The 19462-nt window shown below is 42.1% G+C and overlaps 1 protein-coding gene across 9 annotated transcripts in view; it reads right to left on the reverse strand.

Moving 5' to 3' along the window:
* TSPAN4 (tetraspanin 4) overlaps positions 1 to 19462 on the reverse strand; it is a 525920-nt gene that overhangs the window by 131529 nt on the left and 374929 nt on the right. The gene's annotated exons all lie outside the window — the stretch shown is intronic.

The raw sequence follows: 19462 nt of genomic DNA on the forward strand, positions 1-19462 counted from the left end.
CCCAAGGCTAAATCTGGCACCTGAAGCAACTGCATCTGGCCTACAGTGGCTCTACTGAATTTCAATCAAGGTTAAATTAACAAAAGAAAAGTACAAGAGTTTCACTTGTAAGAAAAAAGATATAACTAGGTTCGCATTTGTGTTTTCCTATACAGGCTAGATATTGATTTGGCTAATTGCATATCCCATCTTCTATTGCAATAAAGTAGAGCTAATGAGTGGGATTCACCCAAGGAGCCCCATTGACAGAAGCCCTGCTCAAGCACTTCTGTTTGTGCAAGAGGGCTTGCTTTCCCCACTTTCCTCATCTACAGAAGGGGGTGGGGTTTGTTCCATAGGGTAAGCTGCAATGTTTGTGCAGATGGAACGTTTGTAATAGCATGACATTGAATGCCACCCATGACACCGTTCAAGTTCCCTCTGGAAAGACAGAGAGCACTGACAACTCGCTTCATGAGAGGATTATCTCAGAAAGCCTTGACATTCTTTACTCACACATGAACATGAACACACACACACACACACTGATGACCTCATGTCATATCACGTACCATCATGTACCATGTACTATCCATATTTTTTCGTATTTGTATACCACTTTCAAGGCAGGCCTCATAATAATATGTTTACAAATTGATGTTTACAAATTTATCTGGGCAGCCAATTTTCAGAAGGACAGTCTACAGGACATTACGATTTACAGTGTCAAAAGCCTTAGTCAGGTCAATAAACACCATATGCAGGGGTTGGTTTTGTTCTCTGCATTTTTCTTGAAGCCGCCAAACAGTGAAAATGATGTCCACTGTCCCCCTAGAAGGCCAAAAACCATTTTGGGATTCAGGAAGGGTCACCTCGGATATTGTTACAAGACGGTTTGCTAAAATCCTTGCGAGAATTTTGCTGGCCACAGCTAATAGAGAGATGCCTCAATAGTTTCCACAATCAGTTCTGACACCTTTTTTTAAAGAGATCGACAATTTTGGCATCTCTAAAGTCTGCTGGGATATCTTCTCTTTCCCAGATTTTTTCAATGAGCTTGTGAAGTTGTTGTGTAAGTTCAATTCCGCCTACTTTGAAGATTTTGGCAGGTATCCCATCAGGTCCACTGGTTTTGTTGTTTTTCATTTGGTTAATAGCTGTACACAACTCTCCCAGATTTGGAGATGCTCATCTCTAACTTGTTTTTGCAGAATTTGTGAGAGGACCTCAGCAGCTATGGGGAAGTTGCAGTTAAGGAGATGTTGGTAATGTTCTTTCCAGCGCAGTGCAATAGCTTCATTCAGCTCCTCCATGATAATATGACAGCAACAATCGCAGATAACAATGGCTCTCAAAGCCCAATGACTTCTCTTACCTAGGCAGTTATCTTTCCACAAGGGCCAACATCCAGCATCACCTGAGCTCCGCGAGTGCGGCTTTCTCCCAATTGAAGTACAGAGTGTTTGAGGACTGGGACATTCACAGGGAAACCAAAATGCTTGTTTACAAAGCTATTGTACTACCAACCTTACTATATGCTTGTGAAACATGGACCACTTATAAATGCCACCTCCAACTCCTCAAAAGACTCCATCAAAGGTGTTTCCGAAAATTTTACACATCACTTGGGAAGGCAGGTGAACTAATAACAGTGTAGTGGAAGAAGCAAAGATCACCAATGTTGAAGCAATGATTCTTCAACATCAACTTCGTTGGACTGGTCATGTTGTGTGGATGCCTGATGATCATCTTCCAAAGCAACTACTCTATTCCGAACTTAAAAACTGAAAGCATAATGCTGGTGGTCAACAAACGAGGTTTAAAGACTGCCTCAAGGCAAATCTAAAAAAATAGTATAAACACTGACAACTGGGAAACACTGGCCTGCAAGCGCTCCAGTTGGAGAACAGCCTTTACCAAAGGTGTCATGGGCTTTGAAGACACTCAAACTCAGGGCGCAAGGGAAAAACGTGCTAGGAGGAAGGCATGCTTGGCAAATCCACACTGTGATCAACTCCCACCCAGAAACCAATGTCCCCACTGCGGAAGGACATGTGGATCCAGAATTGGCCCCCACAGTCACTTATGGACTGATTGTTAAAACCATGTTTATGGAAGACAATCTTACTTGGCTACGAGTGATCACCAAAGAAGAAGAAGACATAATAATATGCATCTTTTTTTTTAAAAGGAGAGCAGGTGTGAGCTACCTGTGTCTGAAGCCTCAGCCTAATTTCACACAGGTGAAAAGGAAGAAGAGGGAAAAGAGGGTGGCAGAGAGAGGGAGAGAAAATGAGTGCCTTGTCCACTTTGGGCTCTAGCACCATCCATTGCCAGCACTGTTTTATTTAACAAAGTTCAGCTAATTTTTATTCAGAATACACCTACTGAAATTAATTGACTTAGCTTAGTAATGATAATTCATTCCTGAATAAAATAGTTGAGCCCAAAATTTATACACCACTTAATTGTACATAGAACCTCTTAACATGCAGCCCTTAACAGATTACTCCTGACAAAATGGGATCCTGAGCAGGAAGCAGGTTCCCCATCCTTGCTCTGGAGCAAGAAATAGCACCTCCATAAAGCAAACACCAAGAATGGTTCCAAGCATCATCCAGTAACCTTGTGTGTTTCGTTTTTTGTATGTATCTTAAAACACGCTTTGTTGTGTTTTAAAATTCTGTAAGCTGTCCTGGGAATTTTACTGGATGGGTATAAATTCCACAAACATTTGTTGATGTTAGCACTGTTTCAGTGGGAAGTTCCTAGGCCAAGTAATGAAACAGAGCAAAATTACTGGCACCATCAGCATGTACTAATGAATCGTCATCCATGCTGAAACGTTGCAAAATTGCTATAATTATCTGTATGTTCTCACTCCTAATAGTTACAATTCTCAGAATGCTCCTTGTTTGTAAACTACAAAATGGAAAGAAACACCCACACCCACACCCACGAGGAGGCTATTCAAGAACACCTTGAGGACGTATATTTGTTATAGCTCATATAATTTCCTGGGAACCCCAGGCAAAAAGGCTCATCTTTTTTATTAAGCCATTTTCATTATAACAACATTGCAATCATCATCACCATCTCCATCACTGCATGAGCAAAGCACACAAACCCAACCCTGTATATACTGTACTGTAGACCAAAAGCATGGCAAAAAGCAATAGCAAAACCCGAAAGGCATCTTAAGAAAAAAATGAAACTGTTTGGGGGAGTAGTTCCAGGAGTGTTAGGAGACCTTCTCTCCCAACAAGGAGAGCAAATCTACAGATGTTTGCATCTCTCTCTCTCTCTCTCTCTCTCTCTCTGCCATCAGATAAATGTGAGAAGCTTGAGACTGTGTATAGGTTATTATCCAACCAGTGCATTCAACTATAAGATCTATTGCCATGTGATGTTAAGTAATTTTCAAGACAATGAATTTTTCTAAGTGAGTCTATGTGAAGATACAGCATATAGTAAAAACTATGTATATACAGTACTGCATTTTATTAATATGACAACCCTTCATTTTAATTATTTGGTATATCATAGAGAATCACTGAGACTGTGACTTATTCCTGCCAGGAAGACTTATGAAATCAGGTTTGAGCAAGACAGTAGCAGGTTATGAGCATAAGATGGCCTATCCAGTCCAGCTTCCTGTTCTCATCAAATGCCCATGGGGTGCCCCAAAGCAGGACATGAGTGCAATAGCCCTCTCGTGACTTGTGAATCTTAGCAACTGGTATTTAGAGGAAAGTTGTGATCTTGTCACTTCTGTGGACTGTGAGACATGTAAATGTGCAATAGCCCCACTGAAAGCAACTCTTACCTGTGGTGTCTCCACAGCTTCTACTGCTCATCTGAGTTTGGAAACTCTACTTCCTTTCAAAGAATGGGGCTGTGCAGGGACAGCCTTAAGAGAGGGTGAGCTGGGTGTGTGCCCTGGGTACCAACCTGAAGTTTAATGTTTGAGTGTACAGTGTACAGTCATACCTCGGGTTGAATGTGCTTTGGGTTGAGCGCGTTCAAGTTGTGCTTCGCAGCAACACGGAAGTAATGGAGCATGTTACTTCTGGGTTTCGCCACTCCTGCATGCGCAGACGCTCAAAATGACATCACGCGCATGTGCGGAAGCAGCAAAACACGACCCGCGCACGCGCAGACGCCATCGCTTGTTACGTTCAATTCAGGATGCGAACGGGGCTCCGGAACGGATCCCGTTCGCATCCCGAGGTACCACTGTACTAGGGCAAAATTATTGAGAGGTATCTCTGAGTCATTTGTTGAACATTGTTAGCAGCGCTTTTCTTCTAGAAAAATAGGGATGGCACTCACCATGAAGTTGTTACAGTAAGTACAGTACCATAATTTTAACGTGCTTTTCTCCTCGGGGGGGTGGGGGTGTGTGCCGGTACTGTGTACCCTTGAGTATCCCCAGAAAAAGGCCCTGGTTATTAGGAAAGCCTGGGAGCAATGAAGTCTGTTACACTACCATGCTTTGAAGTCTTGCGCAACTTGGCAACATGGCAAAACAGAAATGGAGAGGTTGGGGAAAGGCACTATTTTTCCTAGGACTGGTCCTGGATGATTGCACCATCTCACTTCATTTTTAAGCCTTGCCTCTTTTATAGGAAATACAAAGGTGCCTATTTTAATATATATTCAATTCAGAATTTCTCATTGGGGGCAAGTGGAATTTGAGGGACGGGGCCATCTTGACCTTCTATCAAGGATTTACACGCATTTGTCTGGGGATACATACCTAAACACAGAAGTTTTACCAATAAAAGGCTAGGTCATTAAAGCTCCTCGCATCATGCCATCCATTATTCCACATCTTTTTATTTATTCTGATTACATACAGATATGACAAACTGGTAGGGTCACTACTTATTTTTTAAGGAGCGATGGATGAAAACTGTGGACCCAGTTGCCATTTGTCTCTTCCTCTCCCCAAGTTCTCTTTTAGCAGCCATTCTGTCTGGTTATACTACAGGGAGAGATGAGATAGTGCAGGCAGCTCCATCAGCTCAGCTGAAACCAGAACTCCACTCTTGGAACTTTCTCCTCAGCAGCCAATTCTACCTGGCCATTTTGTAACTAGAACCTTTGGGCACCAGAAATGGCTTGCTTTTTCTCTTTTCTCCTTATACTTCCCCCCTCCTTCCTTTTACATTGTGTTATTTCGACTGTAAGCCTCAGGGCAGAGCCATGTCATCTTTTAAATCTTTGCACAGTGTCTAGAAAATTTACTAATACTAGTAAAAATATGATAATGGGCGAAGATAAAATTGAAGTAGTGATATTCAGGAAGATTTAGATTCGCTGTGGCTCTTACAGCCCACTGGCAACTCTGTAAGATAGGAAACAGAGCCTTGCGCCTGTGCATTCTGCTGCTTCCAATTAGCACTGTACACACAGATGGCTAATGACTCCATTGCATTACAGATACACCGGTCTATTGCTTTTTACTCATGCTGATTATATACAGTGGTGCATTTCTCTAAGCAAGGTGTAACTCTGGGAAGTATTACTGCTAACGGGAAGAACAATATTGGTAACTCGGCAAAGGAAGACAAACTAAGGTGGTGCAAAATGGCCAAATATTTCCATCTGCTCCACAAACTGGGATGCATCAAATGATAGTCTGGGCCAACCTTTCTGTTGTGTATTTGCACACAGACTCTGGTAGAGAAAGGCAGGCTTACATTTCTACAGAACCAGAAGAAACATTTGCTGTCAGAGGATTGGGTTCAAAGAACACATCTCCTGGGGAGGTCGAGCAAAGCAAGACTCTTCAGATGAAATGAACTACCTTGCCAGCTTCTTATGGCAGGATGTCACTCTCAGTAGCCTTTCTCCTGTTAAGAAGTGTGCCCTAAGTAGCAGACTATTTTAAAACCATTCTCTTTCCAAAGCAATGTAAACATTATTTTCTATTATGTGCAACTGAGACAATTAAATGGGCAGGCATCGCAAGGACCTTAGCAGAGAGATATTTGCATTGCTTTGTATAATCATTATTCCTAAGGACTGCACTTCTTAAGCACCAATTCTCAATGTGCTGTTATGTTCCTAATGCAAATATGGAAAGGATGGGAATATAAATGCATGCTTATTTGGTATGCTTTTATATTGCTTCCTATAGAAAGTGTCTGGCTTTTCCTGCCCTATTAAAAATGCAATATTATTTAGCTACTTAATACAACTGTGCAATGTTATCTCAGTATTACAAACGCAAACTGAGATATTCAAAGTATCTTCAAATGTTATATGAAAAGGCTACTCCTGCAGGAAACACTGTAATGAGCAGTGGCACCTCAACTGGATGTGGGATATTGCTCCTTGGATTTCAGAAATGGCTCCCTATAGCACCATTCAAGCAAATTCCTTCAGACAACACAGTTACAGCCATCTCTGTGGATACAGGTAACTGGGACACTTTGTCCTGCAAATACTCTTAAGCGTAGTCTGTTTAAAAGCCACATAAAATGCTTGCTGCTACATTATAAGATAGTGATCTACTCAATAGTCAAACCCCTAGCTATGCTCAAACCCATGGTTTCAAAATGAAGGCAAGGGTAACATTTTTCAGATCTGTAGGGGCAATTTGTAATTCCAAATCTGCTCAAGTGTCCAGGGCTCCCTTTGCCACCCCCAAGTCTTTCTTCAGTGACTAGCAGAAAACCTTCTTCCATTTTCAAGCAACTTGGACTATCTAGACGCTGCCCTGCTCTCCTTTTTGGCCAACTGCCCCCTCCCTCCCAGAGTCCATTCCATGGTCGGTCCTGCCACCCTCAGGAGGAAGCTTGCTAGTTTCAGCCCAAATGTTTGTGGGATGAACTTTGATTGATATCAGTCAGTTTGACCTGATGAAAAACTAGTGTTATGGAACGCCAGTTCACTAGTACATATTATCAGCAACACATTCTCCACCTTGCAAGCATTTGCAACTGTTTTAAAATGTTTGCTTTTAGTGAACTGAAAAATAAAGCACAAATTAGTAAAGGTATGTGGTACTTTTTAAAAGGCAGGCAGTTTCTAGAGTACAAGTTGGCGAGCTTCAATCAGTCAATGTTTGACTCCTTGCACATGAAAACTGGCTCACTATATGAGACAAACAAGCAGTGACTTCTCTTTCATGTCTACGCTGCTATCTTTATGCTTAACAGCAGCATTCTGTAATCAGCACGGCCACCAAAATATACCTAGAAAATGGGAAATGCACTATACAGTGGTACCTCAGGTTACATACGCTTCAGGTTACAGACTCCGCTAACCCAGAAATATTACCTCGGGTTAAGAACTTTGCTTCAGGATGAGAACAGAAATCGTGCCGCTGCACAGCGGCAGCAGGAGGCCCCATTAGCTAAAGTGGTGCTTCAGGTTAAGAACAGTTTCAGGTTAAGAACAGACCTCTAGAACGAATTAAGTTCTTAATAATAATAATAATAATAATAAATTTTATTTATATCCCGCCCTCCCCAGCCAAAGCCGGGCTCAGGGCGGCTAACAACAATCAAATAATCAAACAATCAAATAATCCAACATTCTAAAACATTTCATTATAAAAATTAATTAAAATCAAATTAATGGCAACCGTTAAGCAAAGTTCTGTGCAGGTTGCCAGAGGAGGGAGTCAGGCTGGGCCCTGACCAAAGGCCTGGTGGAACAACTCTGTCTTGCAGGCCTTGCGGAAAGATGTCAGGTCCCGCAGGGCCCTAGTCTCTTGTGACAGAGCATTCCACCAGATTGGAGCCGCAGCCGAGAAAGCCCTGGCTCTAGTTGAGGCCAGCCTAACCTCTCTGAGGCCTGGGACCTTCAGGATGTTTTTATTTGCAGACCGTAGGTTCCTCTGTGGGGCATACCAGGAGAGGCGGTCCCGTAGGTACGAGGGTCCTAGGCCGTATAGGGCTTTAAAGGTTAAAACCAGCACCTTAAACCTGATCCTGTACTCCACCGGGAGCCAGTGCAGCTGGTATAGCACCGGGTGAATGTGATCTCGCAGCGAAGACCCCATAAGGAGTCTCACCGCGGCATTCTGCACCCGCTGGAGTTTCTGGGTCAGTCTCAAGGGCAGCCCCACGTAGAGCGAGTTACAATAATCCAGTCTGGAGGTGACCGTCGTGTGGATCACAGTGGCTAGGTCAGGGCAAGAGAGATAAGGGGCCAACTGCTTAGCTTGGCGGAGATGAAAAAATGCCGCCTTTGTTATAGTTGTAATCTGCGCCTCCATAGAGAGGGAGGTATCGAAGATTACACCCAAACTCTTAACGGACGGTGCTGGCACTAATTGCACCCCCGCAAGAGATGGGAGTTGCCCCCCCAATCCCATATCGTCCCGTCCCAGCCAGAGGACCTCTGTCTTCGAAGGATTTAACTTCAACCGGCTTCCACATAACCATCCAGCCACAGCTTCCAAACATCTGGTCAGTGTGTCTGGGGCCGAGTCAGGATGGCCATCCATCAACAGATAGAGTTGGGTGTCATCGGCATACTGATGGCAACCCAGCCCAAAACTCCGGACAAGCTGGGCGAGGGGGCGCATTAAGATGTTAAAAAGCATCGGGGAGAGAATCGCACCCTGAGGCACTCCACACACCAAGGAATGGCGCGATGACAATTCTCCCCCAAGCGCCACCCTCTGTCCCCGACCAGAGAGAAACGAGCGCAGCCATTGAAGGACTGTGCCCTGGATCCCCACGTCGGCAAGGCGGTGGTCCAGGAGTTCGTGATCGACCATGTCAAAGGCTGCTGACAGGTCTAGAAGAATCAGCAGCCCCGACCCGCCTCGATCCAGCTGCCAACGGAGATCGTCTGTTAGGGCGACCAGAGCCGTCTCGGTCCCATGACCAGCGCGGAAGCCAGACTGGAATGGATCCAGAGCCGATGTTTCATCCAGAAACCTACCAAGCTGTTCAGCAACCGCTCTCTCAATCACCTTACCCAGGAATGGAAGATTCGAAACCGGGCGGTAATTGGATAGATCTAAGGGATCTAATGATGTTTTCTTTAAGAGCAGGCGCACCACTGCCTCCTTCAGTTCCCTTGGAAATATCCCGGTGCCAAGGGACAAGTTGATGATATCCCCCAGGGGGGCCCGCACCTCGTCTGGACATGCTCTAATCAGCCAAGACGGGCACGGGTCAAGAGGACAGGTGGTGGGCTTTCCAGCTCGGAGGAGTCTGTCCACATCGGCTGGGGATATCCGATCAAAGTGGTCCAATACTGGACCCGAGGACAGTCGAGGGGCCTCCAGTTCCTTTATTGTATCCAAATTGGCAGGGAGGTCATGGCGGAGCAACAGGACCTTCTCCGCAAAAAAGCTCGCAAATGCCTCACAGCTGTGTGTCAGATTGTTATTTAAATTTGGCTGTCCTTCAAGGGACGTTAAAGACCTAATTATACTAAATAATTGCGCCGGGCGAGAGCTAGCGGATGCAATGGAGGCCGAGAAGTAAGACTTCTTAGCGGCCTTCACTGCCATCTCATAGGTTTTCATAAAAACCCTGTAAGATGTTCTTGAGGCTCCGTCACGGGCACCCCGCCATACTCGCTCTAGCCGTCTGAGGTCCCGCTTCATTTTCCGAAGCTCCTCGGTAAACCAGGGAGCCCGGTTTCTGCGGAGTCGCAGAGGGCGCTTAGGTGCGATCTCATCTATGGCTGCCAGGAGCTGGATATTCCAGCCCTCAACAAGCTCAGTCAATGAGTCGCCAGGGGGAGCAAGGTCCCGCAAGGCTTGACGGAATCTATCAGGGTCCATCAGCCTCTGCGGGCGAGCCCAAATCGGCTCGCCACCTAAGCAGGGTGGGGGTGGAAAATCAACCCTGGCTTTCAGCGCGTAGTGATCAGACCATGGCACCTTTATTGAAGGAGATGATCACATCTATACCTACGCCAAAGATCAAATCCAGCGTGTGGCCTGCTTGATGTGTGGGGCCTGAAACAAACTGGGAGAGCCCTAGTGTCGCCATGGAAGACACCAGGTCCAGAGCCTGTGAGGAGGGAGTGGCATCAGCATGGATGTTGAAGTCCCCCAATACCAATAGGTTAGGGAACTCCAAGGCCCAGCCGGCCACCGCCTCCAGCAGGCCTGACAGGGTGGCTGCTGGTGCACTAGGTGGCCGGTACACCAGCCAGACAGCCAAGCTCACCTCAGAGCCCCACACTAGGCCAACACATTCAATGCCGGGGATCGATGGCGATGGTAGAGCCCTGAAAGAACAATCTTCCTGGATTAATAATGCCACCCCTCCCCCCCGGCCCACAGTCCGTGACTGGTGGAGGACGGAGAAACCTGGGGGCACCATTTCTCGTAAGGTAACTGTTGCCCCTTTGCGTACCCAGGTCTCTGTCACACAAGCCAGGTCAACCCCCTGCGAGGTAATGAAATCTCGCAGAGTGGCGGTTTTGTTGCCTATAGACCTGGCATTGCACAGCACCAGTGACGGAGGTGAGTAATCCTTGCTCACCCTACCCTCGTCCCTCGGGATGGGGCGCAGATTGGAAGGGGTACGAGCATATCCGTATCTCGATCCCCTTAACCCGAGGTACCACTTTACTGTTTCAGACATGTAGTGTATATATATATGTATATATATATGTATATATATGTTTGCCTGGTACATTTATGAACATTTATTTTATATTTTAGACCTTATAATTCTCATAACAAATATATTACAACATAAGCCAAAAACATTTCCACACAGAGGTGTTAATCACAATACGACCAAAATAAGCATAACAATTTAATGGGCTTTGATTCTTGTATATAAGACTTACAAGGTGAATAGCACGCAATTGGTTTCAAACCTTATTAACAGCTAACCTGGGCAAACACATTGCTGTTCACCAGTGCAATAGTTAATGTAAACTTTCCTAGGACAAAGAATATAACTTCATTCACCATATAGATTTGCTTTCTTTTTACATGCTCTGATGAGCATGAATAACCTTCTTTTTTAAAAAACAAACAAACAAAAAACCCCACCACATGTTTTCCCTTAACTCTGTTTTTGGCTGCTCTCATCAAAAGACGCATGAGGTTGCTAATTACTAAAATAATCAAACAAACCAAGAGAGATCTTGAGCATGACACTCCTACATTGTGCCCCTTTTTTGCCCAAATAGGTTTATTTACATTATAGCATTGTGGTAGTTAATTCTTGTTTTTACCAGAAGCAAAAATAATTGATTCATGAATGCCTAAAGCACACAAGTTGCTGCTGGCGGGAGATTGATATTTTGCCTTCAGCACTGCAAGTTATTAAGGGGAGATTACTATGAATGGTGTCAGTCAGCATCAATATGGGGGCTTAATAGAATTAATAATATTTGCATCAATGAGATTAACAGAAAAAGAATCTCAGGGTAATTAATATTCTAATTAGCGGAAGCACCAGATTTGTTGGAGTTATCTGCCGCAAGATCAGGTTATAAAACCAACCTACTGGCAGGTGTGGATTCAGCAAAGCTTTTGCCTTCAAATATTTTAATTAAGCCAACCACTTTTAGTATTGGGTGGAGGGGAGAGACTTTTTTACATTGACACAAATTTGCATGATTACTTGGATTTTAATGGAACAACAGGTTCTTGCTTTTTTCACCCATACCTTGTGGGTGCTGTGACAATTTTAGGACAGGGGTAGCTAACCAGCCCCCTGCCCCATGTTGTTGGGCTCCAACTCCTATTGCCCCCAGCCGGCACTGCTACTGATCCAGAAGGGCACAAGTGAGCCACCACAGTTTAGGACCTTGGAATACAGACAGTGAGAAACAAAAGGAGTCCAACAACTAACCAAACTTCATAAATATGGGATGATTAGCAGACAATGGCTGAAGAGATTAAATGGTTACTGTATGCCTATTCCAACAGTGTTTCAACTTTACAGTTCTGCAGTTGGTGATACAGTGGTACCTCGGGTTAAGTACTTAATTTGTTCCGGAGGTCCGTTCTTAACCTGAAACTGTTCTTAACCTGAAGCACCACTTTAGCTAATGGGGCCTCCTGCTGCTGCTGCTGTGCCACTGCACGATTTCTGTTCTCATCCTGAAGCAAAGTTCTTAACCCGAGGTAATATTTCTGGGTTAGCGGAGTCTGTAACCTGAAGCGTATGTAACCTGAAGTGTATGTAACCCGAGGTACCACTGTATTCTCTGGTTGGCCTCTGTTATTTTCTCCTACTGAAAGAGAACCTACAAAAGGACTCTATATGGGCTCTTGGGTACCCCATAAGGGAAAAGGAGCAGGTATTTTTCTTATAATATATTTTATGGATATATTACTGAAGTATTTGTTTGTTGTTTTTTAAAAGGGAGCAATTTTTTTAAACACATATTTTTTTCCTTAGCTCTGTTTGCAGTTGCTGAGCTTTGTGTTAAGATTTTTTGTGTTTTTTTTGCCTTCCATTCTGGGAGATAGGAAGAAAGTTCCATAAATAAAGGCCACCCACCCTGGAATCACTGCATAAATGTATATTGTTATGATCAGTTTAAATGCACAGCAGGCAGAAAATAGCCTGCAGCGACGTGTAATATGAGGAGTGTTCAGTAGGCAGGCATCCTTGGTGGGAGAAAAGCAACACTTTTTCCCCTGTGAACTTTGTTCACAGAAGCATTCAGGATACACGAAGCTCCTTCAGGGCAGTGCCTCCTACTGGAGTCCACAGTCAGAGCCATGCAGATTTGCCTTTTTCTTGTTGGAGGAGCCACCCAGCACCTTCCAGACCAAGTAGCAGCCAACCTTTCCAAATCAAACTGGAACTCAGCTACTATGCATAGATCTGCATGTTAGAAATCAACTGTGGACAAAAAGAATGGCCATAAAAATGGAAAACACAGTATGGAATTGAATGCAATACATCTCCCCTACCTTCTGCATTGGCAGAAGCTGTAAGGACCTACAGTAGATCATGTAAGAGCACACAGAAACCTTTGCAAAATGGTCCCCGCAAGCTATGGCAGGGACAATGGAAGCCTCTGTGGACCAAGTTACACGTAAGAAATTTCCATTTTCACTAGACGCTCCTGGAGGGCACTGAACATGTTCTTGACATAGCAGAACAGTATCTATGCAGGAATGGTGTGTCCAGGGATAAGGGATCCTCCACCCCAAACTTCTGCAGCATCTGCAGAAGGAATCTGTGATATTTTACTGTATTTTTTGTTTCTATGGAAGCCGCCCAGAGTGGCTGGGGAAACCCAGCCAGATGGGCGGGGTACAAATAATAAATTATTATTATTATTATTATTATTATTATTATTATTATTATTATTATCTTACTTCCAAATACTGCATCCCACAAAACAGCTGAACCTATTTTGTAGTCCTTGGGAAAGGTATGCACAGGCACAAAAGTGGGGGAGGGGGGTTAAAAATACCCAGAAAGTGAAAAATACCTATAAATGCTGCCAAAGGAGCTGCTTCTTTAAGAGAAGATGCCATAATGCCCCTTGAAAGCTGTTTCTCCCATACCAGGTAGGCCTGACTAAGTGTGCATGCACACGAAAGCTTATACCCAGGACAAACTTAATTGGTCTCTAAGATGCTACTGGACTTTTTTCTTTTCTTTTCGCCTTTCTTCAGTCATCCGGAGATGGTCAATGGTAAGATATTATTTACATGATTCTGGAGAGACACAAACAAAGCCTGCAGGCAGTGGAACTGAGAGGTCATCTCAGGTCGGAGGTACAACACCTTCTAAACATCCTGATCAGGAACGCCATACTACAGCTGATTCCTACCCAAAGTGGGGATTGCTGTAAGCATAACCCAGCACTTACAACAAGCCCCAAAGGGAGCTTTCTTTGCCTGCAATTTCAAACTATGTGGGCAAAGGAAATGGGTTTTGCAGCCGCAACTGATCAGTTTGCTCAAGGCAAGCTAGTGTCAGAGACTCATGGTTACAGCAGGTTTTGAACGGCAACCTGAAGATTTCAGGTGGAGGTTTCAGTCTCTGCCACCACCAGAGTCCAGCTGCACAGAGATTAACCACACTCATCAAGGAAGACTCTTCAAAGAAATAGGCCACAGCTGGGCAAGCTCTTTGATAATTATTGAAACTTTCTGGGTCTGTTCTATGGGGTTTCTGAGCTTCCTGACTATGGACCAACATATCAAGAGCCAGGTCAGAAGCTCTGTGAGATTCATAGCTGAGCTGGAATTTAAACCCAAGCCTCACTCTTCAAAAAGTCCAACACACATTCATTACATCATGCTCTCTCTTCTTCACAGTCTTACATTTGAGGAAGTTTAATTTTAAATTATATGCTTTGGAAACAGATCAAATCTGCATTTCCTATACACTTCACTCATTTTAATCCTGAATAATTATCCCCATAATCAGAATGCAGATACAATCTGTTTGACAACCCAACAACCCCGCAATCACACTTTGTTTGTTTTCATTTTTTTCAAGGCTGCCTTAATTTTAAAGCCAGCAAAACAAAACTGAAACAAATCAGAATGCAGCCATTTCATATACCAGCAACCTGTTGGCTCCTTCATAAGATATTTGATTTACCTGATAAAATTCCTCCTCCATAATACTCACAGATAAAACAACTTCTGATTGAATATATATATATATATATATATATAGTCAAAATATATTTCTTTCAAGCGCAGATGTTTGGAATGATTCAGAGGCATCCTGGCACCGAGCCTCAATTCTTCAAGAATCTTATAACAATGGCTCTGTCTGCTTTGGCTCTAAAGGTCAATTTTCTGTGGAATGACAATAAGGAAAGCAGACAGCAGTCTCTCTCAAGTCAGGCAGGCTCTCACTATTGTTTGGAGTGGAGGAAGCACATTCTCTCTATGATTAGAAAAGGTTCTGGTATATTCCCTGGAGCCCAGCAGCCCAGAGGTTCAGCATTTCAAGACACAAATCACACAGATCCCACGGCTTAAAAGAATCAGAAGAGAAACATCTTTATTTATATCTCACTTAGTAAAGACTGCAAGCAGCAGAAAGGGATAACAAAACAGACAATCTGCTTCCACTGGTGTTGTGTTGATGCAGACTCTCTTTTATAGAATCATAGAACTGTAGAGTTGGAAGGGACCCTGAGGGTCATCTAGGCCAACCCCCTGCAATGCAGGAATCTCTACCAAAGCATCTGTAACACAGTTGTTTGTTTCTTTAGGAAGTAGAAATTAAAAAGTAATGAATGAAAGGCAGCACAAAACACATAGATTTTCCTCACCAGATTTCTCTCCATATAAATATCCTACTAGGCTTATGTTAGAGATAGCTGAACAAACTGGGTGGTGAGGTGCATGTACACTTAAAAGGTAATAGACAAACCACACAAAAATTCCTGTTCAACAGAGCACACCTGCACACTCCTTGACAACCTTGCTTTTAAATTAAATGGAAAAGGACAACACACCTAATAAATGGAGGAAACACTCAAGTCTATTAAAGCAGGAGAACATATCAAGAATAGAGAAGAAAAAAAATAGAATAACAAACATGAGGCTTAACAAAGTTATTTTCTGATGATGCTAAAAAGCTCTGCTTTAATTATAAAGGGATATCCTTCGACAATTTAGGTACTTATCTAATTATAAGTATCTCTACTGAAAACCAACATGTTACACTTGTCTGCATACTGTATATGCACCTCATATTAAACAAGCTGAATACTTTGGCAATTGATGGTGCAAACTAATGACACAAAAAAGAAAATAAAAAAATCAATGCTCTCACCACATGGAAAATAATAGGAGATTGTAACAGAGTTTTGTATTCTAAATCTGACTGCTCAGCTAAGAATATCATGGACACAACTGTTTACCAAAACTTCTATTAAACATATCAAGAATAACTGTGTAGTTATTAGTATGTGGAGATTTCCCAATCCTAAGGTTATTATTTGTTTTTTAGTTTTTCATCTGTAGAGAACTCTTACTTCTGTATTCATTTATTTCTGGTACCTCTCTACTGGTCACGCAAACAACAGATACACAAAGGAAACCTATCCTACACACATACTATGTGCCTTTGTGGCACTTTCTCCAAATTTAATTGACAATTGGGAAACTAAATAGCACTCACTTCCACAATGAAGATTTAACAGTATATCTTCAACAACATTCAAAACAATATTTGAGTTAAATGTTACCCAAAGGTAATTTGCCCAGTTACATGGGACACAGTGAAAGTCTATACAGGAACAGTTATTTTTTTCAGAAAGCTTCAGAATGCTCTGAGAAGAACTAACGCCTAGTAAACAAAATGATCACAGAAGGTATAACACCTCCATAAACAAAATCGCTGTGAAAATGTATATGATAGTCTTATGCTCAAATAAGAATATAAGCAAAGCTGTAAACTTGAGAACCACATGAAGTTTTTCAAAGACGACTTGAATAGCAACCCTCAAAATTTCCAAAATCTTATATAAAGAAGAAGAAATTGATCCCCTGAGTTCCCTATAAAACGGAATAGCCAAAGCAGCACAATGATTTCAACAATTTTATCAGGATCTTTATTCATCACAAAACCCCTCTGAAGCAGTAATTAATGAGTTTTCATTATAATCAAGCTACACAAATTTAATTATCCTTAAACAACAATGCCAGAAGTTCCATTTGCAGAGCAATAGATTATTAGAAATATCACAAAAATAGCAAAGCAACAGGACCTTATGGTTTCATTACATAACTGTATAGAAAATTTAAAGAAGGAACAGCTAAATATTAAAGCATCACAATAAATGAGTTAATTAAACTAAAAAACATACCGCAGTCAGAAGCACGGGGGACAGTAATACCTAAATTTGGCAAAGACTTCCCAATATCAAGTTCTGGCCATCCAATATAACTTCCAAACCAATAATCAAGAACCAGTGAATTCAACATGGAACAATTGCAATTGTTCCACCAGGACAAGCATTTCAACTTGCCAGACAGAGCGACCCTCCCCATCTCCCTCCTGTTCTGGGGGTTCTCCTAACCCCTCCAGACAATTTGTGGCAGAAGGAGTGGTGGGGAAGAGATGGGGAATACCCTGCTGTGTTTGTGGAAGTCCTTGCATGGGCTCCTGCTAGCAGGAGTTGAATCTGGCCCATGAACAACAAAAACTGCTTAAACAACTTAAAAGGTTTAACAAGTTAATAAAAACTCTTGTGGACCAAAACCCAACATCGAAAGACTTATTCATCAGCTGCACAAAGATATATCATTTGCCTCATCAAAAATGACTTGTTCTTTTTCTTTTTGGACACTGAAAAGGCATTTGATTGGGTGGAAGGAGGTTTCCTACACAGGACCTTGGAAGAATTTAATATTGGAGGCCAATTCAAAACCCCTCAACAAGACTTTTATAAACGTAAGATCCCATTATCTGAAAGGACTATTAATGGAATTTTGGAAGATATTACTTTGCCATCGCTGCTGTGGGAGAAGCTGAATTCTTTTTTATTTTTATTTTAACACAGCATAGTTATCCGGTACTGCTAGTTGCATTGCATATATTACTTTTAGACAGTGACAAAGACTCCAAGATGACATGGAAGCAGGATATCCACAGTTAAATTGAACATCCTGTTACAAATATTGTTTTTGTTTATTAACACCTCATTGAGACATATGCACACTATTATTCGGTTGGCAAAAGATCATAACTGTTACATGGCAAAATAACCATTTCTATGATGCATAATAAAATACTTTTTAAAAAATTAATAAATAAGCTCTAAAAGTACCAAACACTGTGCAATGCTGTGAGAGTAACCTCTACTGAAGATTGGTACCAACCAGATAAATTATGGATAAATTTAAACCACAAACTTTAATGTTTAATCCCATGGTCTTGCTACCACCAAATTATTAAACACAGTTTTGTGCAAATTCTAACCACACTTAAGCCTGGACCATCAGCTCGTGCTCTCTCTCTCTCTCTCTCTCGCTCTAATATTTATGAGCAAATTTTGGGGAAATGTTGTAACTTGGTGCTGAAAATTCATTTTACCAATTTGTAAGCAGATCATTAACAAACGTATAATATCCTATAATAAGCTTGCTATTTTACTGGAAGGCTATTACCCTTCACTTTACCAATTCTTTCAAACGTGGCATATTGTTACCTAGTTGATTGGAAAACATGGTCACCCTAATGAAATTGCAATGCTCAAGAACTGGATTATCAGCTTTATTTAAAAAACTGAAGAGTAAAATGTATGATATCTTATCTGGCAAATCCGCAATTGAACCATAATCAAACCTTATTTCATTTTTTAAAAAATGGGGGAAATACAATGAGCTTATCTATGCAGGAATAAAAATGGGTTTGGTTGTTCAATAACGTTCCCTCAATATTAATAAATGAAAACCAAAAAGAGAACTTTTTCAAAATCATATTTAATGGCATCTCACTCTTTATAAGTTGAGCAAAATCTATTAATCAATTTCTGATTATTGCTGGAAATATCAAGCATCAAAAGCAGATCGTATGCATTTTTTTTTTGGAAATATGCAGAAGTTTTAGATTGAAGTTCTTTCTACTGTACTACTTTTTACAGGGTAAAGGTACCTCTGACCGTTAGGTCCAGTCACGGATGACTCTGGGGTTGCGAGCTCATCTCGCTCTCTAGGCCAAGGGAGCCGGCGTTTGTCCGCAGACAGCTCATGTGGCGAGCATGACTAAGCCACTTCTGGCAAACCAGAGCAGCGCACGGAAACACTGTTTACCTTCCTGCCGGAGGTACCTATATTTCTACTTGCACTTTGATGTGCTTTTGAACTGCTAGGTGGGCAGGAGCAGGGACCAAGCAACGGGAGCTCACCCCGTCGTGGGAATTTGAACCGTCAACCTTCTGATTGGCAAGCCCTAGGCTCAGTGATTTAGACCACAGCGCCACCAGCGTACCATCTCATAAATCTGAAACTGAACAACTTGATCTACAACATGTGCTAAGTTCATTACTAATAGTTACACTTTGCATTGGAGAACACTGGAAATCGCCAGACTTACCAAGCACCACATAATGGTTAAGGAAAGTCTGCAAGGTAGATTTCTAAACAAAACCTCCATACTTTTCCAGGACTAAGAAAAACAAACAAAACACTCAAGCCAACAGGTTCACTGAGAGATGATTTTTATTTATATAGTGTTGGAACAAGGAATTTCAGGATAATTAATTGATGGCTTTCTCATGTCTGCTATTTATGTCTCGTATTTGTTTATATGATAGGGTTAGCCTATGTTAGCAATCAATATAATCTCCATTTTATGCTATTCATTAACAATCTACTTTTCCCCATTATATTGTATTTACTGTACTTATAAATGCACTATTTTATTCCTTTTGGTTCCTTTGAGTTATATACTGAAAGTTTGAAAAGCAAAAGCAAAGGAAAAAATTCTGTTCTCAATATTCACTTATTATATTCAGAAATAGGAAAGGGAAGTAAGAAATCAATTACAACTGTATGTTACTCCTTTTTAAAGCCAAGTCCACAAAAGAGCCAATAACA

This window comes from Podarcis pityusensis (genome assembly GCF_964106645.2).
Source record: "Podarcis pityusensis genome assembly, chromosome: 1".
Taxonomy (NCBI): Eukaryota; Metazoa; Chordata; class Lepidosauria; order Squamata; family Lacertidae; genus Podarcis; species Podarcis pityusensis.